Source organism: Symphalangus syndactylus, chromosome 14, assembly GCF_028878055.3.
Source record: "Symphalangus syndactylus isolate Jambi chromosome 14, NHGRI_mSymSyn1-v2.1_pri, whole genome shotgun sequence".
Classification (NCBI taxonomy): domain Eukaryota; kingdom Metazoa; phylum Chordata; class Mammalia; order Primates; family Hylobatidae; genus Symphalangus; species Symphalangus syndactylus.
The window spans coordinates 21,327,254-21,355,053 of NC_072436.2; the positions used below are offsets into that span (position 1 = coordinate 21,327,254).

At 40.4% G+C, this 27,800-nt stretch overlaps 1 long non-coding RNA gene across 1 annotated transcript in view; it reads right to left on the reverse strand.

The window, feature by feature from the left end:
• Positions 1-402: 402 nt before the first annotated feature.
• LOC134732437 (uncharacterized) overlaps positions 403-27,800 on the reverse strand; it is a 44,475-nt gene continuing 17,077 nt past the window's right edge. The window contains exons 3-5 of the long non-coding RNA XR_010115599.1: positions 24,721-24,874; positions 6,730-6,836; positions 403-638 (exon numbers count right to left, since the gene is read on the reverse strand). This is a non-coding gene — a long non-coding RNA (uncharacterized lncRNA). The remainder of the gene's footprint in view (positions 639-6,729; positions 6,837-24,720; positions 24,875-27,800) is intronic.

The following is a 27,800-nucleotide window of genomic DNA, read 5'->3' on the forward strand; positions in this document are numbered from 1 at the left end:
ACTGGACCATTCTAACCCTACTCGCTCCTACTCAGTATCAATGAAAAGTCTCATTTTCACTGCATCATCTGGATGTTCATTGTCTCACCACTAAATTGCACCTTTCTTCTCACAAACTCCTTCAATTTCCTAGTGTTAACCAAAACCAGGTTTCTTCAAAACCATATCAAAGCCTTCTTCAATGGAGAACATTCCTGCTGTCATCCCCCGCCCAACCCAGCATCCTGCCCTGTGTTTCTGCCATTTACTAATCATGGGAAATTGAGTCATTATTTAAGCCCTCAAAACCTCAATATCTTCATTTCTTAAATGGGGATAATATCTAACTCACTGAATTGTTGGAAAATGAGTAAAATGGTGTAGGCAAAAGTGCCTGAGAGTGCTCATCTCTCAGCACATACCCGATCGATAATTGGTTTTTTCCTTTCCTGATATCCATTTCTCATTCATTTATTTAATAGTTTCTTATAGACTATATTATGGACCTGTTTTTTTAGGCAGGTCCTGGTGATACAGAGATAAAGATACCATCTTAAAGATACTCACCATCTTGAAGATACTCATCATCTGCCAGGGGATAGAGCATCTATCACACTTTTATTGCAGTTATTGGTTGGTCCATGATAGATGCTCATATTCTGGGAAAACAGAAACAGGGTACTTCATTACCCCAACAACTCTTTAGTAATTCATGCCACTTACTTATGTCTGCCTCTTTTTTTCATCTTTATTATAATCTACAGAATTCCACAACATTTTTCATCCCTCACGCTCCAACTTTTGGCTTGGAGTCTTTCTTTCCACTCTCGTCTGGCCATTACTCCCTAATACAATCAGCGACCATGTTAAAATTATTTTAACATAATGATTCTCACAATTCCCAAACAAATCTTCTTATTAGATCCCAAAGATCTAATAACAATCCTACCTTTAGTATTGATTAATATGGCTGTATTCACTCTTCTCCCTTAGACCTCATCATCTTTATTCAAATCTACCTCTTCTTGCACTTGCTGTGTCTTCTCCTAGAACATTTTTCCCTGCCTTATTTCTTGACTAATTCGTAATCATTCTGTCCATCCTTGCTCTCCACCATATGGCCCCAGCTAATCACCAAATCAATCATTGTTTCCCTGAAGACACCCGATGCTTCAGGTCATTGTACCATTCATGGTTCCCAGACACAATGCATACCATCCTCCTTCTAAAATTATGTTCAATCATTTGCTCCATGAAGGATGCCTTCTCCCCTCAACCAATATTAATCCATCAGAATCTCAATCATCCTTCAAGGTTCATCACAGACACCCATGATGTTTTCCTTGTTTTAAATGCTTGTGCTCTTTCTTTTAACTTTCAAGGATGTTTACAACACTTTTTTTTACAGTATTTAAACTACATTCTTGAGGCTTGTGTGGTAATTTTATAGTTACATGTTTATTGTCTAAAGTATATCTCCTAATGTTTGTTGTTGTTGTTGTTGTTGTTGTTGTTGTTGAGATAGAGTCTCGCTCTGTTGCCCAAACTGGAGTGCAGTGGAGCCATCTTGGCAAGGGTGACACCTCCCAGGCTCATGAGATTCTCATGCCTCGGCTTCCTGAGTAGCTGGGATTACAGGCGCACACTAATGCGCCCAACTAATTTTTGCATTTTTATTTATTAAGTTTTTTTCTTTTTTTGAGACGGAGTCTCGCTCTATCGCCCAGGCTGAAGTGCAGTGGCATGATCTCGGCTCACTGCAAGCTCCGCCTCCCAGGTTCACACCATTCTCCTGCCTCAGCCTCCCAAATAGCTGGGGCTATAGGCTCCTGCCACCACACCTGGCTAATTTTTTGTAATTTTAGTACAGATGGGGTTTTACCGTGTTGGCCAGGCAGATCTCGAACTCCTGACCCCAAGTGATCCGCCTGCCTCGGCTTCCCCAAGTGCTGGAATTACAGATGTGAGCCACTGTACCCGATTGAAAGTACATACCCTAATGTCTGAAAGCCAAAATTATGTCTGTGGCAGCATGAGAATGTTCCTCACAGATCTTCCAGGACAGGAGGATAATAGAACAAGCTCTGGAATCCAGCATCAGGTTTGTGCCAAGGGTATACCTCCCATAAGCTGCTCCTTGCCAATGACTGAATGTATCAAGGGTAACCCATTCTTAGGACACAAAGGCTCTCCTCTGATGGCCAGCTTTGATTTAGGACCCCCCCAAGGGCACTACGGAAGTTCCCTCAGAAGGAGGGGGATATCCATTCAGGGTCACACTTGCTTCTCAGGGTCATACTTGCTTCACACTGTGAAGGCTGTCCAAGTCTATCCCAGTCCCCTCCCCATTTTCCTTCATATGGCATTTTCCCAGATGTTTCCAGCTGTTTCCCCACATGTTTAATCCAGTCTTGGCATCTACTTCCCAGAAGACCTGGAATAACAAAAGTGGTGCCAGGAGTGATCCTCAGAAACAGGCAATGAGTTGAGGATTAGAACTGGCTAACCCACCACCCAGCAGAGGAAGAAGACAGCATCCTAGTTGGAAGGAGAGGCATGGATAATCGCTGGCATGAGGTAGCCCACCATTCCTCTAATAAGGACTAGCATTTCCCACTGCAGAAGCCCCTCTCCCATAAAACAACACAGGCCAGTGGTAAGTGAAATAATAGCCCCACGCCCCCCACTGCCCTGCCACACACACACAAAGATGTCAGGTCCTAATTTCTACAATCTTTGAATACGTTACATTACATGGCAGAAAGGATCTTGCACATGTAATTAATTAGAATACTGAGGTATGAAGATCATCCTGGATTATCTGGATGGGCTCAAAGCATTCTAAACACTGATGAAAAAAACTGAAGATGACGCAAACAAATGAAAAGACATTCCATGCTCATGGGTTGGCATAATTGATATTGTTAAGATGACCATACTTTCCAAAACAATGTACACATTGAATGAAATTCCTGTCAAAATACTAGTGTCATTCTTAACAGAAATAGAAAGAAAATCCTAAAATTCGTATGCAATCAAAAAATAGCCAGAACATCCAAAGCAATCCTGCATAAAAAGAACAAAGCTGGAGGCCTTACACTGCCTGACTTCAAAATGTATTACAAAACTATAGTAACCAAAAAAGCTGGTATTGTTATCAAAATAGATACTTAAACCAGTGCAACAGAACCCAGAAATAAATCCATACATTTATAGTCAACTGATCTTTTGATAAAGCCATCAAGAACAGACACTGGAAAAGGACACCCTCTTCAATAAGTGATTCTAGGAAAACTGGATAATCATATACAGAAGAATGAAACTGGATTCCTATCTCTCACCATATACCAAAATCAACTCAAGATGGACTAAAGACTTAAACATAAGACCTGAAATTATAAACCTATTAAAAGCATATTGATCTAGGCAGAGAGTTAATGGCTAAGACCACAAAAGCATAGGCAACTAAAACAAAAATAGGCAAATGGAACTACATTAAACTAAACAGCTTCTATACAGCAAAGAAAATAGTCAACAGAGTGAAGAGGCAAACTCTCGGATGGGAGAAAATATTTGTAAACTACTCATTCGACAGGGAAGTAATATCCAGAGTATACAAGGAACTCAAACAACTCAACAGTTAAAAAAAAAAAAAATCCCATTTAAAAATGAGCAAAGGACATGAATAGACCTTTCTCAAAAGAAGACATACAAATAGCCAACATGTATATGAAAAAATGTTCAACATCACTAATTACCAGAGAAATGCAAATCAAAACCACAGTGAGATATCTTACCACAGTTAGAACGGCTATTACCAAAAGATAAAACATAACAGATACTGATGAGATTACAGAGAAAAGGGAAAGGGGAGCTCTTATATACTGTTAGTGGAAATGTAAGTTAATACAGCCACTATGGAAAACAGTATAAAGATTCTCAAAAAAATTAAAATAGAATTACCATATAACCCAGAAGTCTCACTGTTAGGTATTTATCCAAAGGAAAAGAAATCAATATATCAAAGTGATTACCACACTGCCATATTTGTTACAGCACTATTCACAATAGCAAAGATATGGAATCAACATAACTGTCCATCAATGGATGAATGGGTAAAAACAAAAAAACTGTGGTATATATATACAATGAAATACTATTTAGCAATAAAAAAGGATGAAATAACATCATTTTCAGCAAGATGGGTGGAACTTGAGGTTAATATGCTAAGTGAAATAAGCCAGGCACAGAAGACAAGAATTCCATATTCTAATTCCTATGTGAAAGCTAAAAAAAAAAAAAATGATCATATAAAGGTAGAGAGTGGAATAATAGATAACAGGGACTGGAAAGGGTGTATGTGTAGAAGAGGGAATGAAAAGAGTTGGTTAATGGGTACAAACACAGTTAGATAGAAGAAATACATTCAATCTTTGACAGAAAAGCAAGGTGGCTATAATTAACAACACTGTATTGTACTTTTCAAAATAGCCAGAAGGGGACTTAAAATGTACCCAACACATAAAAATGATAAATCCTTAGGTGATGAATACCCTGAATACCCTGAATTGATCATTACCCATTCTATGCATATAACAAAATCTCACATGTACCCCATAAATATGTACAAATATAATGCATCAAAAAGTATTTAAATATTAACAAAAGTTCTTGTAAGAGGAAGGCAGTAGGGTCAGTGTCAGAGAGTAAGGCAGAAGTCAGAGAGAGAGAGAGAGAATTGAGATGCTATGCTGCAGGACTTGAAGGTGGAGGAAGGAGCCATAAGTCAAAAAAGGCAAGTGGCTTCCAGGAGTTAGAAAATTCAAAGAAACAACTTCTCTCCGGCTAGCGTCTTGATTTTAGAACTTCTGACTTTCAGAACTAGAAGATAAAATATTTGTATTATTGTATGTCACGAATCCTGTGGTAATTTGTTTATTTTTAAAAAAAAATTTTTTTTTTGAGACAGAGTCTCACTCTGTCGACAAGCTGGAGTGCAGTGGCGTGATCTCGTCTCACTGCAACCTCCGCCTCCCAGGTTCAAGCGATTCTCCTGCCTCAGCCTCCTGTGTAGCTGGGACTAAAGGCATGTGCCACCACGCCCAGCTAAGTTTTGTATTTTTGGTAGAGACAGGGTTTCACCATGTTGGTCAGGTTGGTCTCAATCTCTTGACCTCGTGATCCACCTGCCTCGGCCTCCCAAAGTGGCCTGTGGTAATTTATTACAGCAGCCATGGGAAACTAATACAGTGCCCCACTCAAGAGCTGCCACATCTTCTCTTCTGCCTTCCGGGCTGCTAAATAGGGAAAAATTTCATCATAGCCGGGCTAGGGATATGCTGAGTCTGGTAGAAGCAGAAAGCAATTATATGCCTAAAAGACTACATCCCTAAGAACTGCAGGAGTCAGGGAAGTTCTCCTGTGATTTGAATTTGAGGATGCTTGATCAAGGAGACAAAAAAGTAAAGCTGGATAAGCAAGATTTCATTGAATTAGAAGTATTTTATTTAACACAGTTTAATGTTCTAGCAAGGTTTGGAGGGAATGAGACAAACTTGTTGCTACTGTGGCTCTTAGAAGCCTGGAAAAAAACAATGGTCAGCTTTCAGCAATGTAGAAATGCCTGCATTTCCCTAGCTGGTGATAGAGGAAGAAATGAAGGAGCTAAGGGAATATGCTTGCTAAAACGGATAAATGACATGAGTCCAGAAGGTCTGCCAGATGAGCATGTCCCATGGGAAGCCCAGAGAACATCATAGATAGCTTTCATCAAGGTCGTCAGGAATGCACTGGTGACGAGGGGACAGACTGCCATCACTAAGAAGTTCAAAGGTAGTTTCTTTGCAGGGTAGGGTTGAAGGGAGGTGAGGCAGTCATAGGTCTTAGCTTAGTAGCCTGCATGGGAAGGATGGGACTGTGTAGAGGACTATGTTAGCACATTCCATAACAACACTGAGGGTCTGATCTATAGTTTCAGGAATAGGGCTTCAAAGAAGGTGGGTTCAATCTATTGATAAGAAATGTAGTTAGAAAAAAAAAGGTCTATGTTTCACCCATCCTTTAGTAATTCACCACTGTGTTCACTTCAGTAAAGTTTTCATAACACATCTAAAGCCTCTGTGAGGCTCAGAAATATTTGTGAAACAAAATTCTGGAACTGCAAATAAAAGGTTAAATGGTCGCTTTAAATAGAAAATAACATATCTGGAAAATTTTCATGTAACTGTGTGCTTCAATCAGCCTTTCCTTTTCTAAGCATTATGTGTTTAAGTAACAAGCAATAGAAAATACTTTAACTAGGTGGGGCTCAGTGGCTCACACCTGTAATCCCAGCACTTTGGGAGGCCAAGGCAGGTGGATCACCTGAGGTCAGGAGTTCAAGACCAGCCTGGCAAACATGGTGAAACCCCATCTCTACTATAAATGCCAGAAATTAGCCAGGCATAGTGGCAGTCACCTGTAATCCCAGGTACTTAGGAGGCTGAGACAGGAGAATCACTTGAACCCAGGAAGCAGAGGTTGCAGTGAGCCCAGATGGCGCCATTGCACTCCAGCCTAAGCAACAAGAGTGAAACTCCATCTCAAAAAAAAAAAAAAAAAGAAGAAGAAATATACTTTAATCTTTGGCAGTCAAATATTATGTGCTGTAGCCAGATCATAATCAATATATACAAATGTCTTGAAGTTATATAGCATGTAATCATAATATGTCGGTTTGAAATTTCATATCTCATCAAAGAGGATGCCTACCTGCAATGCTCTCGTCAGTACCAGAAGCTGAAAGGTCAGTTACTTCACCTTGTCCAGAGGCCTCATGGTGTAATGGGGAAAAAAAGGGGGGGGTGGGGTTTAGAGTCCTACAAAAAGAGATACGAACGTCAACTCAGCCACTTCCTAGTTTTCTCAACCTGGACATGTTTATTAACTTCTCTCACCTTGGTTTAATCATCTATAAACAGGAAATAGACACAGGCTTCTTACAAACAATATATGAGATAATATCAACTGATACCTGGTCAACAAATGCTAATTCTGTTCCAAACCCCACCCTCTCTCCTTCAGTTTTCTTTCTGTACCCCATGGTATTTTAGCCTTATAATGATAGATTGTAAGGAAATGGACTAGAATAGACCAAAAGATACATAGCCCCATCTTTGAAAGCCACTTCCATTCACAATGGTCAGAAAATTTTGAATTTAAAAAAAAAAAACTGACCTCTTTTACCTAAAGGTTTTTTATTTTTCCCCACAAGGTCATACATACTGGGTTTTTCTTTTTTAAATTGTAACGTAGTAAGGAACACTTAACACTTACCACATCTACCCTCCTACCAGATTCTTAAGTGTTCAATATAGTAACTGTCGTGCACATACACAATGTTGCACAGCAGATCTCTGGGGCTTATGCATCCTGCATAACTGATTTTATGCCCTTTGATTAGCAACTTCCCATTTTCCCTCCCTTCAGCCCCTGGCAACCACGATTCTCTTCTTTGCTTTCCTGACTTTGGCTGGCAGAGACAAATTCTTAGTAATCACCTATAAAACTGCTAAATTTAGATTTCCGAAGGTTTTAAACTACTCAGAGGGCAGTTGGTAGGGCTTTATTCCTGATTCTTGACTGCACTTATATATATCTAACTACTAGCACCTGCCTTGGCTTTCCTCCTTTCAATCTTGTATTAGTCTGTTCTCACGCTGCCATCAAGAAATACCTAGGCTGGGCATGGTGGCTCGCGCCTGTAATCCCAGCAGTTTGGGAGGCTGAAGCAGGTAGATTGCCTGAGCTCAGAAGTTTGAGACCAGGGTGAAACACTGTCTGTACAAAAAATACAGAAATTAGTCAGGCGTGGTGGTACACACCTGTGGTTCCAGCTACTCTAGAGGCTGAGGTGGGAGGTTGGCTTGAGCCTGGGAGATGAAGGTTGCAAAGAGCCAAGATCACACCACTGCACTCCAGCCTGGGTGACAGAGCCAGATTCTGTCTCAAAAACAAATGAACGAAAAAGAAATAAGAAATCAAGAAAGGCCTGAGAGTGAGTAATTTATAAAGAAAAGAGGTTTCATTGGCTCACAATTCTGCAGGCTGTACAAGAAGAATGACAGCATCTGCTTGGTTTCTAGGGAGACCTCAGGAAACTTACAATCACGGTGGAAGGCAAAGGGGAAGCCAGCACTTCACACGGCCAGAGCAGGAGCAAGAAAGAGAGGGTGGGGGGAGGTGCTACATACTTTTAAACAACCAGATCTCGTGAGAACTTACAACAGAGTACCAAGAGGGGATGATACTACAGCACTCATGAGAATTCCACCCCCATGATCCAGTCACCTCCCACCGGGCCCCACTTCCAACATTGGGGATTACAATTTAACAGGAGATTTGGGCAGGGACACAGATCCAAACCATATCAAATCTGTGATGTTGCTTTCTTACCACCTATATCACTACCTACTCACAGCTATAAATAATAGAGAAAATAGTGCATTCACAATAGCATAGCTCATAGTTTCTATCTGCCTGCCAATGTAATGACAAGCAACCTCAGCAGAAACTCAAAGACAGCAGAATGCAATTCTAATCAGAAAAATGCCCCTAACAGTTCAGTGGCTCACTCCAATCTGTAGCAAGCTCACTCACATAACACTCCACCCAGAGATCTCTGCAGCTGATATGGTTTGGCTCTGTATCCCCACCCAAATCTTACTTTGAATTGTAATAATCCCCATGTGTCAAGGGTGGGACCAGGTGGAGGTAATCAGATCATGGCGGCAGTTTCTCCCATGCTGTTCTCGTGATAATGGGTGAGTCTCAAGAGAGCCAATGGTTTTATAAGCACCTGGCATTTCCCCTGCTTGCATTCATTCTTTCTGCTGCCACCCTGTGAAGAGGTGCCTTCCACCATGATTGTAAGTTTCCTGAGGCCTCCGCAGACATGCAGAACTGAGTCAATTAAACCTCTTTTCTTTATAAATTACCCAGTCTTGGGTATTTCTTCATAGCAGTGTGAGAACAGACTAATACAGCAGCTGTTCTCCATCAGCAACATCAGCCTTACTTAGATGGTTAAAAATAAAATGTTGTATTTGGGGTGGGGGTCAGGGTGAATGGGGAAGGTAGTGGCTAGCCCAAGGTATTTTCTTGCTCAAGGAATAATTTTTGAAGATTTACAATTGTTTCTGTTCCTCTTCACTGGTATTTTCACCAGATGGATTTTTTTGCTAAATGCCACAGAGAAAATCATTAGCCAACTTATATCCCTTGGGTAATGGTATTTAATGGTTTTATGCAGAAAAGCTACATTAGTATAAATCAGTGGTCCTCAACAGGTGGCAATCTTTCCCTATCCCAACATTTAGCAACTTCTGGAGACATTTTAGGGGCAGGAAGTTCAGTGGCATCTAGTGGCAAGGGCCAGGGATGCTACTAAATATCCTACAATGCACAAGATAGCCCCCCACAACAAGGAATAATCTGACCCAGAGGTAAATAGTGCAAAGGGAGAGAAACCCCAGTCACTCCATAATTTAGCTGTGAATGCATGTATGCCAAAAGGGGAAGGAGCTATAATGCAATATCAAAACAAAATCATGTTATAGCAAAAAAAGAAGCTAACATGATCTTTGTCATGGAAGAAAACTTGTGACATTGGGATAGGGAGCAAAAAGGCTTTGAAACACAGTAAGGGAACTTGCATTTATAACAGGTCACTAAAACTAATTCAAAAGATAACAGTGCCCTGAGCTTGCCAAGTATGCCATCGTGACTGTAGCCTCATGGATTCATAGGCACGCCTGTAGGAGTACAGAAATAGGTTTATTTAATCCTGACTTTCTTTTGAGCACTGGCAACAGATGAGTTCTCTGCGCCAAATCCTGCCCGTAGAAAGCTAATGGGTGTTGCACGCAGTTATCCAAGAACACAAATTGGCTTTGTGGTTTCTTGTGGCATTTGGCTAGCTGAATCAGAGGAAACAACTAGAAGCTGAGGCAGATGGTTCATAGGCAATATGCTACAATGTCTTCTTACAAATATGTAGTCATGTATTAATAGGTAACCTCTTAGGGAACATAGACAAATATATCATTTTTTGCAATTCTCAGTTTCTAATACAGCTCTGTATGTTGTTGGTGCTCAATACCACTGGTTTCATATTTGTTAAACTATCTCATACTCTATTCAAACTCATATCCTCATATCTTTGGAATGTGGAAGCAGACACAAACAAGAAGCTTAGCAAGGAGCACTTACTAAATACCAAGTACTACATCAAGGGCCAGAAACCCAGTGATAAATAAGATGAACACATCGTCCACCATTTCTGAGCCTATTTCTCCTCTGAGTTTATTGTGGCCCTTTCTATCTAAGTGAGGCTGAAGGCCATTCCTGTAACAGAAGTAAAAGTTGAAATTCTCAACTCCACGCTTCCTCCATGAAGCCCTCCATCAGTAACATGCTGACAGGTTGGAACAAGAGTTTACAAATATGTACGCTGGTCAGGTAGAAGAGGAGAAATGGTGAAAGAGGAGTAAAGGATAATGGTGTGCTTTCTCAGGTAAAGAAACTATCTTCAACAAGCACCTTTGACAGTAGGGAAGAGGGTATATAACGTGGTATTGAGTGGAGGCAGAAATATTAACCTGGACCAGAGCTACTGGTGCTAACACGAAGATTCTAGCAATTCTGAGACCAATGGAAAAAAAAATTTTATAACCCGTCTGCCAGCCTGTAAGCCTGTTTCCACTTCAGAATTAATTAGTATCAACATTTTACCAGCCAATATGTCTCAAAAAAAAAAAATCAACAGTGTGCTCTGCTTTTTTTCTTGTGCAATAAACCCCTAGGGATTACAGATATATTTATACCACATCTTTCAGGACAGTTGGAAATATTAACCAAAAGTATGTACCTAATGATTGTTTTCATTGTAATGCATTTGTATTATTTTCAATGAATGAAATTTATTAAGTGACTATATAAATGTGATATAATATGTCTAGACGTAAAACAAGTTCCATAAGCATACATAAAGCAGAAAATTTTGTCAGACTATTATATTCTGACTTAAGCATGGTCATCTTCCACTTGTAAGATTCATATCTCCTATACATAAGCTAAGTGACTCTGTAGAAGATTATCTGGTCAGAAGATGTGACTAGAAATTCATAAATGTTCTATTTCTATTAAACCTGCCTCACTGACACAGCCCACTTTTGTTCTCTCCTATTCTGCAAGACTTCGAAGGCTGGTTTAACATTCCTGTGTTCTCGGCTATATAATTCTGGTCTTTCCACCAAAGCAGTTTTATTTCCTGACAGTCACTACAGCTTATGAAAGCCAGTGCTATTGGGAAAATATTCCAAATGCACAGGTTATGTGGTTGTGGAAAATAGGCATTAATGGAAAAGGAACTGAAACCAAGTTCTCTTCCGATTGCTATTTTGGAACTTCTGGTTTTTCTGTGGAGCTCCAAGTCAGTGGTGATTGCAAAACCAAAAAGACCAAACGGAATATTCAAAAAGCAAATGACCAGGAGTTTATTTAGAAAATAGATAAATACAAATTGTGCTTTATGGGTTTTCATGTTTATGTCAGAAGGAATGGGTAATGTTGGAGAGTCTGAAAGTGATGCTGTGGAATTTCTGTGTTTCTCTTTTGTTTCAAATCATTCTCCCTGTATCTAGTACTAAACTCTTCAGAAAGGTTTCACAGCTGTGTCCTTTGGGCACAGGGCATGTTCTGACATGCAGAGGATTATCTTGTGCAGCCTGTGGCCGCCAGCGCCACCTAGCTTCTGTATACATTTCCTCAACTCAACAGTTTTCCAAATTGTACAATTAAATGAGCCAGTCTTCCATGAGAGCTCAGTATCGGTCTCACAGATTTTGAGTGATGAAATTCAGGACGCGAGTTGGAACGGCCAAACTGCTCTGAATGGTTGTCAGGTAGAAAGCCATGTTCTCTAAGTCTGTGGAACTTTAGGTAGGATTGACAACGTTTCTCAATGCATTCATCGCCTGCCTGTCTTTTATTTGACAAACTTTTGTGTGCCAAGCAGTTAGATAATGTGCATAGAGACCCAGCTTCTGAATTTTAACCACTATGTTTTAAATTAGGGAGGGTTTCTAAGAAGAGAGTCTTTGCTAGGCTCACACTCAGGGACTGCTTCCCAATGAAGATCAGAATATGTCACCCCAAAATATGCCGGCATAAGAATTATTTTGAGCTGGGGGCAACTGAGAAAAAGCAGACACAGAAGAGCTCTGCCTTCTGCCTCTGCGGGGCATAAATTTCGCCGCGTGAAGGTGTTAAAAGAAAAACTTTAGACAAATTAGATTTAACAATTTAATTAAGCTCATGAATCAGGCAGCTCCCGGAAGCAAAATAGGTTCCCAGCGACTCTTGGGCTGCCACATGGTCAGATAACATTAATCAACAGGAAATGGAAAGTGAGGTTCAAAAAATAGAAGTGAGGTACAGAAACAGCTGGATTGGTTACAGCTCAGCATCTGCCTTATTTAAACGCAGTTTGGACAGTTGGCTGCCCGTGATTGGCTGAAACTCCGCTGCTGTGATTGGCTGAAACTTGGCTACTTGTTACAATAGGTTACCGTCTATATTTCCACAGCCCCTTGAGTTACAGTTCACTGTATATGGAGAAACCTTACCTTTAGGCTAAACAAAGGTGTCCCCCACCCTCCCCTGTTAGAAAGAGGAGAACAACGCTTATCAGGAGATGGAGACAGCACCAAGATGTGCTGTGTAAGCAAACTTTAGTAAATAACTCTTGTTTATTATTGCTTTTCCTCATAAATTTACCTTCCCACCATTCAGCACCCCTGGACGCCCAAACCCTCTTTCTTCTCTCATAGTCACTTCTCCCCAGGTTATCGTCCTTTGCTAAAATGGTATAGATGCCCTCCAGTTTACCTGCTTTTTGGGGGATTTTCACTTCTTTTCTATGAAAACCCTGCCCACATAAGAATATTAACATCACATACAATGTGTACAATCTTCTTCCATTCATCTATCTTTGTCAGTTTAACTTGCAGGCCCACCCTCAGAATATAAGAAAGTAAAGAAAAAGTTTTACCTCCCATACATTTAGAGTCAGTGAATGATTGATTACTAAACAGGAGAAAAGTTAGAAAATCTAGGGAAAATGGCATGAGGTCATTTGCTCTGTCTCAGAATGTCCTTCGTTGTTCTGATGTCACCTTTGAATGGAGTTTATGATTCTTATCTCCTTAAAAGATAACAGAGATCTCATCCAAAGCATCATATGCTTCTATCTTTGGGCTAAATTATGACCATAACGTGAGAAACAGAGGAGCACAGAATCATGGGTCAGGCTCATTCTTTGTAGATGAGACCAATTGCTTGAGGGCATGATTCGGTATACTTTAGAGGCAGTGGGTGTTTGAAATATATTAATGAAATCGGCACATAAATAGAGCAGTTGGACAAATAGCCTACTTGGATTGTCTGGAAGGCCTTTTCGTTTAGTTTTACTTTGGAAGCAGGACAATATGATTACCAACTATTAGTTTAATGACGAAATTTTCCAGATAGTGACGATGATTAGAATGATCAAGGAATTAGAAGCTGTTCAATCCTCATAGGAAGGCTTCAGTGGAATAGACTCCCTGCTGCCTCCTGTAGACTTGGACTTATTTAAGGAAAACCCTACAATGACTACAGTTTCCAGTTGTAGCAATTGGAAGAAGAAAGAAATATCACCTGCAAGCCTAAAAGTTCTCTTCCTTCCAATGAAAAAGCAGCTTAAACCTGTCCAAAGTCATGTATGTTACCTCGGCAAGTAAAATTTTATCATTCTGTACACTGAGTGAGATTTCTTCCCCTCCCAAGAGGCTTTAACTATAGAACCTTTAGGATTTGTTTTGTTTTGTTTTGTTTTGTTTTTTTAAGAAGGGGGTCTAGCAACAACCTCAAGTTCCAGGACAGTCATTCTTTACTGACAAAGGAAGCAAAGATGAAATCCAATTAAAAGCCCATGAAATTTCCATCATGTTTTTTTGAATTGAGTTTGGAGTCTTTGGAATTCTCAAAATAATTCACATGAAGATCTCATATGCCAATGTATTTTCTGACTCCCTTCAAGGTAGCCATATGAGGAATGGCAATGAGTTTTATACCAGCATTTTCTGACAGTAAAATATGATGAAAAACATTTATTTGTAATAATGTAGACCACATTCTAGCTGCCATTTAATGTAACCACACTATATTTCATAAGGTTTCAATTTAGCATAGCTAATCACAGGGCCAGTTCTACTCTGATGTAGACCTTTTGCATTCTGCCTGAGAAAAATCTACTAAAGTGCTGCTTAGGAGAGAGACCCAGCCAAAGTCACATTTGGAATTAAACATGTTAGAGTTTTAAACTTTTTGAAATTTATAAAAGATAAAACAAAGATTTTTTTTAAAAAAAATTATTGTTAAATATAAACCATTAGCAAAGGGAAATGTTTGTTACTATATGTACTGGGTTAATTGGTGGCCCACAACAAAATATACATCTACCCAGAACCTATAGAGGTGACTATATTTGGGGAAAGCGTCTTTGCAGATGTAATTAAGAATCTCAAGATGAGATCATCCTAGATTAGGGTGGTCCTAAGTGCAAAGACAATATCCTTATAAGAAGAGGAGAAAACACAGACACAGAGAACGAGGCCATTGAAGGCCGAAAGAAAGACAGAAATGGTGCTGCCACAAGCCAAAAATCAACTGGAGCCACCAGAAGCTGGAAGATGCAGGGAAGGACCTTCCTCCAGCATCTTTAGAGGAGAGTGGCCTGCCAACACCTTGATTTCAGACTTCTGGCCTCCAGAACTGTGAGAGAATAGATTTCTTTCCTTTTTTTTTTTCCATTATACTTTAAGTTCTAGGGTACATGTGCAAAACGTGCAGGTTTGTTACATATGTATACATGTGTCATGTTGGTGTGCTGCACCCATTAACTCATCATTTACATTAGGTATATCTCCTAATGCTATCCCTCCCCCCTCCCCCCACCCCATGACAGGCCCCAGTGTATGATGTTCCCCACCTTGTGTCCTTTTAAGCCACCACATTTGTGGTCATTTGTTACAGTTGCCCTGGGAAACTAATACAGTACATTCAAATATCACAACAAAAAAATCAATTAAGAGGAATGAATGGTTAAAAACAAATCCTGGCTGGATGCGGTGGCTCACGCCTGTAATCCCAGCACTTTGGGAGGCTGAGGCAGGTGGATCACGAGGTCAGGAGTTCAGGACCAGCCTGGCCAACATGATGAAACCCTGTCTCTATTAAAAATACAAAAATTAGCCAGGCGTGGTGGCATGCACCTGTAGTCTCAGCTACTTGGGAGGCTGAGGCAGGAGAATTGCATGAACCTGGGAGGCAGAGGTTGCAGTGAGCCGAGATCGCATCACTGCACTCCAGCCTGGGAGACAGAGCAAGACTCTGTCTCAAAAAAAAAAAAATCTTCTCCACTGATCAGCGGAGGAAGCCTTTCCTCACATCCATCCTCCACATCTACGAGCATGGGAAGCTGCAATGAGAAAGTTTACATCTTTTAAAGCAGTTAAAATTTAGAAGTATAAGAATCAACGAAACTATAGAAAGTACAATTGACTCGCCATTTCCTAAGCATGTCTTTTTTTGTTACACTTCCATAACTTTGCAAATACTGTTCTCTTAGCCTGGGATGCATTTTTCTACCTAGTAAATCTCTACATACCCTTCGAGATGGGGGACAAGTGCTGTCACCACTTCCACGAAGCTGCCTTCTACACACACACACACACCCCTACACACACACACACACAGACACACACACACACACACTCACACCCGAGGCTACCACTTTATTCTGGCTTCTACAACATTTTTTACTCACCTCTAGTACAATACACATTACAATACTTTGTGGTTTTTGGTTTATGGAGCTGTCTCCCCCGCTAGGCTGTGAGGTTTACACGTGCAACACTATGACCTGCTTATTCTCAACCCCTCTATATATGGTCTCCAATCATTCAGTAGTCTAGCCTGAATTTCCTTACCGCATAGTGGCTAGGTTTCAAGGCCTAAGAAGCAGAAGCTGCCAGTTATCCTAAGGCCTAAATGCCAAAGTCCTAGAAAGTCGTTTCTATTTTATGCTATTGTGCAAAGCAAGTTATGAAGGTATTCTAGATGAAGGGGTGGGGAAATAATTTCCTCTTCTTAATCTAAGACCCTGCAGGCATGTACAGAGACGGGAGGAATTGTTGGTGGCCATATTTAGAGACTGACCTACCTCACCTGAATTCTAATCCCAGCTCTGTCTCTTACTAATACTATGACCTTAGCCACAGATACATAATCTCTATGCCTTTACATCCTCTCCTATAAAACTAGGATAACACTATCTACTTGAGAAGACTGTTAAAAAGACTAAAGGAGATATTATAATTTACTTAGTGTGGTTCTTTACACATAGTAACCTTCTAACAAATGATAACTATTTTTTCTCTTCTCATAAAGGGGATGTGTTAGAAAACAGGAAGTTAGTAGACTGCTAAAAGGAAATGCCGAGAGAGACCTTCATAGGGAGAAAAAATGAAAGGCAGAAGGACAATAAAGACAACCTTTATCAACGTCAATCAATTTTGACCAATTTTGTTGCTTCTAGGCAACTGTAAAAGAAATACCCAAATCTGGCCGGGCGCGGTGGCTTACGCCTGTAATCCTAGCACTTTGGGAGGCTGAGGCGGGTGGCTCACGAGGTCAAGAGTTAGAGACCAGCCTAGCCAACATGGTGAAACCCCGTCTCTACCAAAATACAAAAAATTAGCCAGGTGCGGCGGCGTGCTCCTGTAATCCCAGCTACTCAGGAGGCTGAGACAGGAGAATCGCTTGAACCCCGGAGGCGGAGGTTGCAGTGAGCCGAGATCGTGCCATTGCACTCCAGCCTGGGCAACAGTGCGAGACTCCATCTCAAAAAAAAAAAAAGAAAAAGAAAAAGAAATACCCAAATCTGCAAAACGAAGTATTTTGGGTATTCACCAGCAAAGTATATGCATGTCTAGGAAAACTCACAGTTGAATTTCAGGGAATATATCACAGCTTTGCATGATTTTTTTAAAATCATACTTTCCTTTAGAAATAACTGTTTTCTTTTTTTTTTTTTTTTTTTTTGAGGCAGTCTTACTTTGGAGTGCAGTGACATGATCTTGGCTTACTGCAGCCTTGACCTCCTAGGCTCAAGCAATCCTCCTGCCTCAACCTCATGAGTAGCCAGGACTACAGGCCCATGCCACCACACCCAGCTAATGTTTTATATTTTTAATACAGACAGGTTTTTGCCATGTTGACCAGGCTGGTCTCGAACTCCTAACCTCAAGTGATCTGCCTGCTTCTACCTCCCAAAGTGCTGTGATTACAGGGGTGAGCCACTGTGCCTGGACTTGTTTCTGACTATTAAAGCAACCCATGGCCATTGAGAAAATTGTAGGTAATATCAAAAAGTAGTAGGAAGAAAATAATTAACATCCATTAATGCTATCACAAAGGGTAGCTACAAGAAATATCTGAACCTTTTTGCAGTAATTTTGTTGTCAACATATTCATCCATAGCTGACTTTAATGACTATACACTGTGTAGTCAGATAGGGCCACACACTCGGAAGAATCCCATTCTTGGTTTAATCCTCTCCTATCACCATCTTGAAATTCTTAATAATTTTTGGAAAAGAGATTTCAAATTTTTATTTTGCAAAGAGCCCTACAACTATGTAGCCAGAGTCCTGAATGCAGGTGTGTGTGTTTCCTGGTATGTATCTGTATATAAAAACACGGAAGCCGGACATGGTGGCTCACGCCTGTAATCCCAGCACTTTGGGAGGCCGAGGCAGGCAGATTACGAGGTCAAGAGATCGAGACCATCCTGGCTAACATGGTGAAACCCCGTCTCTACTAAAAATACAAAAAAAATTTGGCCGGGCATGGTGGCGGGTGCCTGTAATCCCAGCTACTTGAGAGGCAGAGGCAGGAGAATGGTGTGAACCCGGGAGGCGGAGCTTGCAGTGAGCCAAGATTGTGCCACTGCAATAGTGAGACTCCAACTCAAAAAAAAAAAAAAAAAAAAAACCATGGAAGTAGCTATATATGTATACATGCATTAGTACCCCAAGCATATTTAGAATTATATACTTTATTTACATATCTTTATGGTTACCTATATTTTATCTATGAGCATGTCATGTTTTAATTAACTATTCCATTCCTCTTACATTTTCAGGCTATTTACATGGAGAGATGCTTGTCCTCAAAAGTTATCATAAGATGTGCTACAATTTTAAATACAGTGTTCAGAGAAGCTTTGCTAATGAGATGGCACTTAACTAAAGGAGAAAACTCTCTAGGAATCTGAAGGCTGAATGTTCCAGGTAGAGAAAACAGCAAAAGGAATGACCCTAATCTAACAGGTGGTTAGATATATTCGAGTCAAAATACAACTGTGGAAATTGGATTGAGGCGATATCCCCTAATATAATCCACAGGTGCCATATGTCAAGAAGAGTTAATGGATCAGGGATGGAAGAGGATGGGGAAAATAATTGAATAATAAAAATGTGATTAGAGGAAGAAGGAAACTTGCTTGGATTACCCATACGTATACTAACAACTCAGTCTTGTGGAAATGAGGTCAAACAACAAAACAATGACAACCAGAGCAAAGGTATCTAGGATACTGGCAAAAGAAGTGAGTCAAGAAATGAAATGTGTGAAGCTAAGCTAAGCAAGAAGAGAAGTAAAGACCAGAGGGAACCTGATAGAACTTAGAAATGTTCAAAGGACCAGAGGTCACGAGAGGCCCAAAGAACAGGTATAACAGAAGCTCCTGTTAGGAGTTAAGCAGAAGATAAGTGATCAGAGTTAGAGAGAGGAAACTCTGGGTTTCTAAAGTGGAACAACTCAAATTGTCAACATGGCCCAAGGTACAGTCATTGAAAGCAGTATAGAGGAGGTCATTGTGATAAAGAGATTATCAAAATTAACAACCAGTGAAAGGAACTCAACAATAGGTAGATGTTATTTTTTTTATTTTTTTATTTTTTTTTTTGAGACAGAGTCTCTCTCTGTCGCCCAGGCTGGAGTGCAGTGGCGCGATCTTGGCTCACTGCAAGCTCCGCCTCCCGGGTTCACGCCATTCTCCTGCCTCAGCCTCTCCGAGTAGCTGGGACTACAGGCGCCCGCCACCTCGCCCGGCTAATTTTTTTTGTATTTTTAGTAGAGACGGGGTTTCACCGTGGTCTCGATCTCCTGACCTCGTGATCCGCCCGCCTCGGCCTCCCAAAGTGCTGAGATTACAAGCGTGAGCCACCGCGCCCGGCCAGTAGATGTTATTTTTATTGCGATTATTATAACTCATCACAGCATTCTTAAGGACTACAAGAAATATATAAAACTATATGTAGAACAGAATCAGAGTCTTAGCAAACAAATATTATCTTACAAAAGTAGTACCAACAGAGTTCTGTCTCCAAAGCTAGCTTATATCCAAATCTATGATGTCTGAAAGAACAAAAGAGAAAACAGGATTTCAGACACAGCATTATGAGATCATTCTCACACTGCTATAAAGAAATACCTGAGACTGGGTAATTTATAAAGGAAAGAGTCTGACTCACAGATTCACACATCTGGGGAGGCCTCAGGAAACTCATGGTGGAAGGGGAAGCAGGGACATCTTACATGGCGGCAGGTAAGAGAGAGGAGTGTGTGTGAAGGAGAAACTGTCAGACACTTATAAAACCATCAGCTCTCGTGAGAACTCACTCGCTATCACAAGAACAGCATGGGGGAGCCGCCCCCCATGATCCAATCATCTCCCACCAGGTCCCTCCCTTGACATGTGGGGATTCTGGGGATTACAATATGAGATGAGATTTGGGTGAGGACACAGAACCAAACCACATCATGCCACTAATTACGCTTTTTCATCTTTACTGATTTATATGGAAGGCGCTTCTCTGTCTTTATCTATTTGTTGCTAGTGTTTTTAATGAGGAAATTTCAGAACTGATGGTGCAAGAAAAAACAATAATTATGAGGTCATCCTGATTTACAGGATGGAGAGGAAGGAGAAAAGGAAGATTAAGAAGATCTTAGAAGGAAGACGGCTAAACAGCCCTCACACGACTACGATATAGATGCACTAGTAAATCTCAATAGCTAACATAAAGAAAAAGGGACTAGCTTTCCATTATTTCCCATTTAAACCATTTCTACTTTATTCCATACAAAACAATCCAGTGAGATAAGTTTGAAACAACTGAGAATGTCTCTTTTCAGAGTCACTCCCTGTACGACATCGCACATAACACATACTCTAACATCTAACACAATATAACACCATTTGGGACGTGCTTGACCAAGTATCTAAAATTGTCATAATAAAGGAATTCAAAACTCCAATTTTTCTTTTTTTCTAATCATTTACATTTTCCATCATTCCCTACAAACTCCAATTTTCCTTCTTGAACTTCATCTTATTCTACCATTTGAAAGTGTTTCAGAATAGAAAGCATAATTAGCAGCTTCGTTTTATTCATCCAACAGTGTTTCTTGCTCTTTACTGAGCCACTGGTTCCCATAGCCTGATTTTGGAGGAGGCAGGATAGCTGAAGGCAGGTTACTTCCCATGCATTCTCTGAATCTGTCCCACAGGCCGTTTAATACGAGTTGAAGGAAGTACATTCCAAGAAGAAAGTTCAGCATAGGATGTGGTACAGGCCTAGGGATAGCCTATACAAATGACACAAGGTCTTAGTGTGGCCGTCAAAACAAGGAAGATGGGAGGCTGGGTGTGACTCAGTGACTAACTCTCCACCTTGGGAAACCATGAGTTCTTGTGAGTAAGCCCTGCCCAAGATAATGAAAGTATAAAAATATATTTACACAATAGTCATTGAAGTTAAGTGTTTTTCATCTTGTTTTCTAGTCTCCTGGCTAAACAGGAAGTTTTTTGCAGGATGCTCCGATATCCTCTGTTCAGAGTAACAACTTTAGCACTTTGCTTTCCTTTTCTCCCACGATACACTTAATGTTTCCGCTCTAGGTCCTGGATTTAGTCACAGATTTCCTGCAGGAAACTAAGGCCCTTTAGCTTTTTTTGCAAGAATCAGGCATACTCCACATAAAAGAGTCACAAGGAAACTTTTGTAGATAGATTCATCTTATTTATGTGCCTTGGGGAAAGTCAGAGTGGGTGAGTTAATAAAACTGTGCAAAATACAACCAGCACCTCTGTCAATCTCCACAACACTCACTGGAAGTCAGATACTTAAAATAGTTCCTGATCTTAGGGGAAGGATAAATGATTCACTAGGTTCACTGCAAAAGGAAGCTCTTTCTCCAGAGCTTATCTTGGCATCTGAAAATCATTACAAGGGCTAAATGCTATTGGCATATAAAGATGATGATGAAAATAAAATTAAGCCAGTGGGAGCTGGATATATTATATTAACATCTAGAGTGATTATATTAACAGTTGCCAATTTTCCTTTAAACTAATATTATATTCACCTGGACATATTTAATTGTAAGTTCTACCCTTCTGATTCAGTAGAGCATGGTGACAGATTGTGTGGACTTGGAGTCAGGGGCCCCTTCATTTCAATCCCAGTTCCAACACATTTATCTACATGATATTTAGGAAATCTGTTTATTGGTTGGGGAGTGGATTTCTCTTTTTCTTCATCTTTAAAATGGGAATAATAAGTGCATTTGGTTGAATCAAAAACTTAGCCATTTTTGTAGATTAAAATCTACATAAATTTCTTGTAAAGATTAAGGAGCTAATTCATATAAAGTGCTTGGCACATTGCTAATACCTGTTAAAATTTAACAAAGCAATTATATTTTTATTATTATCATGTTCCATCATTTGTTCTTTTGATCTACAGTTATGGAGTAGAAATAAAATGTAGACCACTTAATAACACTCTGGAATATAAGATACTGAAGGACAGCAGTTTTTATATTGGTTCAATGCTGCATTCAACCCTGGAAAAATGCCTGGTACACAGCACATACTCAGTAAACATTTGCTATATGAATGGATAAATTAATAACATGAAGATGACTACAACAAGATAGAATTTAGCACCTGTCTTAAAATCTTGAGCTATTTTATCCCATTTCATTTTAGAAAAATGTGCTATTTTTTAAAATAGTAACTTTTCTAATTAGACCAGGTGGGCGGGTACATTTTCAAGATGGTCAGGTACATCTAGTTCTGAAAGCCTTAATCTCTAGAGATTTCAGGTCATCCCAGAAATGTTGGTGGCAACCCAACTGAAGAAACAGCTGAAGTCATAGGAGGGTTCTGCTCTGAATAACAGGAACCAGCTTGGATGTCCACCATTCTTAAAAATTCATGATAGTTTTATACCTGTTCAGAGGTAAGAATGACACATTTACTTTTGACATTTCCCTTCTCAATTTGTCTTCTGCCTCAGTTTCTTTTCCTTGCAATAAACAAGGAAACTATAGAGAAGTTCTAAAGTAGAGATATTACTTTTCATTTTCTTTCTTTTTATTTTATTTTATTTTATTTTGAGACAGAATCTCGCTCTGTCACCCAGGCTGGAGTGCAGGGGCGCCATCTCGGCTCACTGCAAGCTCCGCCTCCCGGGTTCATGCCATTCTCCTGCCTCAGCCTCTCCGAGTAGCTGGGACTACAGGCGCCCGCCACCATGCCCAGCTAATTTTTTGTATTTTTAGTAGAGATGGGGTTTCACCATAGTCTCGATCTCCTGACCTTGTGATCCACCCGCCTTGGCCTCCCAAAGTGCTGGGATTACAAGCGTGAGCCACCGCGCCCGGCCTTATTTTTGTTTTGTAGAGACAAGCTCAGGATGGTCTTAAACCCATGGACTCAAGCAATCTGCCCACCTTGGCTTCCCAGCGTGCTGGGATTACAGACATAAGCCATCACACCCAGCAGATTTTTCTTGATAATTGATAGCAAAAGGTCTTGGGCCGGATCCTTAAAAACTATGTAGTGGCATCGACTGAAGGCCGTAAGAAATATTAAGGAAATGGCTTTTGGCATGAAATGTTATTGGTGTTTTGAGTCTACAACTAAAAGACATTGATAATTTGAAGAAACAAAATTAGCATACTGATCATGGCTTTTTATTTACCAGCCACAGGGTCTTTTTAAAAGAGTATGGACATAATACTGATGCAGGAGTTTTTCTCGACCCCTCCGTTGGACTTGCAACAGAGGTGCCCTGTTTATTTGGCCCACTGCACTCAACCTCTTGCGGGAGGGAGTGCATGAATGAGTGAGTGTTCCAGACAGCTGCTTTGGATGCTGGCAGGAGCAGGCTCCATACAGGCCCCGTGGCAATGCCAGGGTGGGGATGCCTGTGACCCTTGAAGCCCCAGAGGGCATGTTACAATCCTCTCTTAGCTCCGCCGTCCATGCACGGCAGTGTTATCAGCTCAGTAGATTCCTTGACTCATTGTGTGGGTCAGCTGCCCTCCACTAGTGAAAACAAACAGCCAGTGTGACAGCCTTTTTTGGGTACCCACACTCGGTGGGTCCCAAGCTCCTGTCTGGCATCCCAGAAGAATTAGGTTGCATGGACACTTGAAGGTTGGTGGAGGTGGAGAATTTTATGTAGTGATGGAAGTGGCTCTCAGCAGAGAGGGACGCTTGGGAGGGGACGGTAGGGCTGATAATCTTCCCTGATGTCTGGCTGTCTCTGGCGGGCTCCTCTCCAAAGTTAAGCTGTCTCTCCTTCAAAGTCCAGCCATCCCCCTGAAGTCAAGTCACCTCTCTCTAGTCAAGGTGCTTCTCTCCTCTACTGACTGAGTCTGGGGTCTTTATAGGCACAAGATGGGGATCCTGACAGGCCATAGGTAGTTTTGGAAAAGGCAGTATTTGCTTGTTAGAAAGACATTATTCAGAAAGAACCAATTGAGAAAGAGTGAGCAAATAGGGATAGAAATTCTCACTTTTGGGCCACGGGTTTCAGGATTTTCGACTTGAAGGTGGGATTTTGCCAGGGACCTACCTCTGTCTGCCTAGAATTTCTCTGCCTCATGCCTCTATCAATACAATTCTTATTAAAATGTATAAATGGTACAGATAGGCAGGAGTGTAAAGGACAAGCAAGCCAGCTCTGAGCCACACTGCCTGGGTCTCAGTCCTGGGTCCATCACTTACTAGCTGTGAGACACTAGGAAAACTACTTACCCTGTCTGTGCATAACTTTCCAGAGTATTAAGTGATATGCTACCCAGGAAGCACCTTGCACAGTGCCTGGAATGGCAAACACTTAATAAATGTCATCTTTACTGATCCTATGATGTTTAATAAAGATAACATCTGCTTTGGAAGAGATGCTTTTAGAAAGACAGGATCATCAAAACTCTTTCTTCTTTTTGTTTTGTTCCCATTTACATCATTTCCCTTAAAATAGTGTCAGTTCTGAGGTATTTAAATTTTTATTCAGCTAAAAAAAAAAGTTTGACATTGTAGATATGGCATGGTTGGTCATACTCATGTTTAAAAAGAAAAGATCAACAACAACAACAAAAAAAACCTTTTTGATGGTGTCTACTGGAAATCTTGACACTTCGATTCATCTTTTGACCATCTTCCTGTTTCAGTAAGATTCTCATGAGACTCTTGGAAGAATATAGTCGAACACACTCGAGAGTGAACTGTGCACTTACTTGTGTTGTAAGGATGTTGTTTATATTTTAGATCCTGTTTTCTTCCTGGATGAAGTGCCGCTGTTACCAGGTGCTTCTCCCACTGTTATCGTCTCCTCCTCAGGACTCAGCCTGCTGGAAGCAGCTTCCTGCAGCCTCTTTGTGAAACTGGCCACTAAAGAATAGGAGAGAGCCTGTCAAAGGTTATCTCCCACCTGGGTTGCAGTTTCCATGAATATCAAGGTTCATCACAATCTGGTGCAGCAATTTATATGATGTGTCACAGGGCACATAGAAGAGACAGAGTTCTTGCTGGAGGAGGGCTCAGAAGGGGGAAAAAAGATAATGACAGTGGGCAAATGAGATGCTCAAGGGAATTCCTGCAGTCAGATGCTGTAAACACCAGTTAAAATACAATGCCTAACGCTTCTGGGGAAAATAATGAATGCATGACACCCTGTACAATTAATTCTAAATTGCTTTGCACATATCTGATGGTCATGTTGCTCCCAAGAACAACTTTGGTTCAGCTACACAAATAGAATGAACACCTACCTCGAAGAAAAAATGTTGTTACCTTCTTAGATAATTAACCTCCAAAACTGAGACAAAATGGACCAATTTTACTGTAAGGATTAAGAGGCAATTCATGACCTAATCAGAAAGCAAGGATGCTTAATTATGCATCTAAACCTCCTGATTCAGCTATGCCATGCCATAGAGCCAAAAGGAAGATCGATCTCTGTCCAAGTTTACTTCCCAGACTGGGAAGATTAGCAGGAGGGCAGAGGCTCACAGGGGTACAGAAACTGACAATATGGAAGCTCCACTGAAGCCCTGTTAGATACTTCAATATCTGCCAAGAAGTAAGCACCATGCCTATAGAATCCACTTACTTAAGGAAATGAATTACTAAGGTTGCATCCTCTGAGTTAGCAGTTATTGACGGTAACGGCAAAGACTTGACTTAGGAATAGGGAAAATATCACTCGTTACACTTCCTCTAAGCCAATCTCAGCTATTTCCTCTTCACTACTCATGGCTTCCTTCCAGGCACAGACAGCCTCAAGTAACATTCCTATAATTCCCAAACCAGCCTGTCCTACCCAAAACCAGTTCACTGATTTCAAGGGCAAATCGCAAATGGTAGTCATAACAGCAAAATGCAAAGCATCAACAGGAATTTCCCCCTTGTTGACAAATTAGGGGAAAAAATGGAGCCAAAGAGGGTGATATTGAATAAGAGAATATCATTATTATTTCTTAGAAGTACTATTGTGATCAGTTTTTACAGATGTCAGAAAATAGAGATTTGGAAAATACATAGAACTGCTTTTATTCTGAATCAGTTGTTCTGGAGTCAGGTAAAGATCTTTCCTGAATCCCTAAGACAATCACTTTCCACCACTTGGATAACACTAAGGAGGTTTTAGACCACAAGGGAATTTGGAACACTTCCCACTAAGCTAGAACTAGAATATGTCTAGGGAAAGCCATGTTTCTGATAAAGAGATTTCAGTCCCAAAAGCAAGTGAGAAAAAATTGATTAAATTTTTAAAAATCTGAGCCTCGCTACTCAGAAAATAGTAATCAAAAAAGAAAAAAAAATCACAGTTTATGTTCACAATGGCTATAATACTGAAGCTATACTCCAACATATGCCTAATACATTGTCTAATCCAGTGTTTAACATTCCATATTTAGTGGTTTAGTCATTTGAGTTAGGACCTGCATTCAAAAAAATATTTATTGAATGCCTAACATTTCCCTGCACTATACTAGGCAACGGCTATGCAGAGATGTTTGAAACACAGCGTTTGACCCTGAGTATGTCAAGTTACTACCTAATGAATCATTGTTAGAAGTAAAAATTTTCCTAGAACATTTTGAGCATCAAAATAAACAATGATAGTTATAGATTATAGACCACAAAATAAAATTAAAAATCCATGGGATGAAAGAAATAAAGAAAGAGAGAGAGAGGAAGAAAAAAATGGAGGGAGGGAGGAAGGGAGGAAGGAAGGAAAGATGTGAGGGAGGGAGAAAGAGAAGAAAGGAAAGAAAGAGAGAAAAGAGAGAGAAGGAAAGAAAGAAAGAGAAAGACAGACAGAAAGAAAGAAAGAAAGAAAGAAAGAAAGAAAGAAAGAAAGAAAGAAAGGGAAAGAAAGAAAGAAAAGGAAAGAAAGGAAAGAAAGAAAAGAAAAAAAAGAAGGGAGGGAGGAAGATCCTTGCTAAGAATAGATTTCACACTAGTAAATATGAAAGAATAAAGGAATTTCACTATATTGGCCAGGCTGATCTCAAACTCCTGACCTCGTGATCCACCCGCCTCGGTCTCCCAAAGTGCTGGGATTACAGGTGTGAGCCACCAAAGCGAATTTTAAAATTCCTTTATTCAGCCAGGCACGGTGGCTCATGCCTGTAATCTCAGCAATTTGGGAGGCCAAGGTGGGTGGATCACGAGGTCAGGAGTTCGAGACCAGCCTGGCCAATATGGTGAAACATCCATCTCTACTAAAAATAAAAAAATTAGCCAGGTGTGGTACCAGGTGCCTGTAATACCAGCTACTGGGGAGGCTGAGGCAGGAGAATCTCTTGAACCCGGGAGGCGGAGGTTGCAGTGAGCCATGATCACGCCAGAGCGAGACTTTGTCTCAAAAAAAAAATCGCTTTGGGCAACCACCATAATAGTAACTGTTATAGAGATGAACTATCAGTGGATGCTAAAACTACTGGTGGAAGTTTGGTTTAAAAAACGATACTTACATAAACTCAAAGCATTTTCCCACAAGACACGTATTAAGGACAAAGGGAAAAACAATTTTACAGTGGAGAAACCCCATCATCTTAACCAAAGGGATCAAAATTACCACCAATAATGAGATAAATAGACATCACGTGTGCCCTGTTAGATTGCACTAAGAAAGACAAAACATCACATCTGAGTATTGCCAAAAATGCGTAACGTAAATCAAATCATGAGAAAAGTTCACAAACCTACACTGAAATGTCTACAAAATAAATGTCCTGTATTTATCAAAAGTATCAAGGTCATGAACAATAAAGAAACACCAAATAATTGTTTTACAATGAAAGAGAAT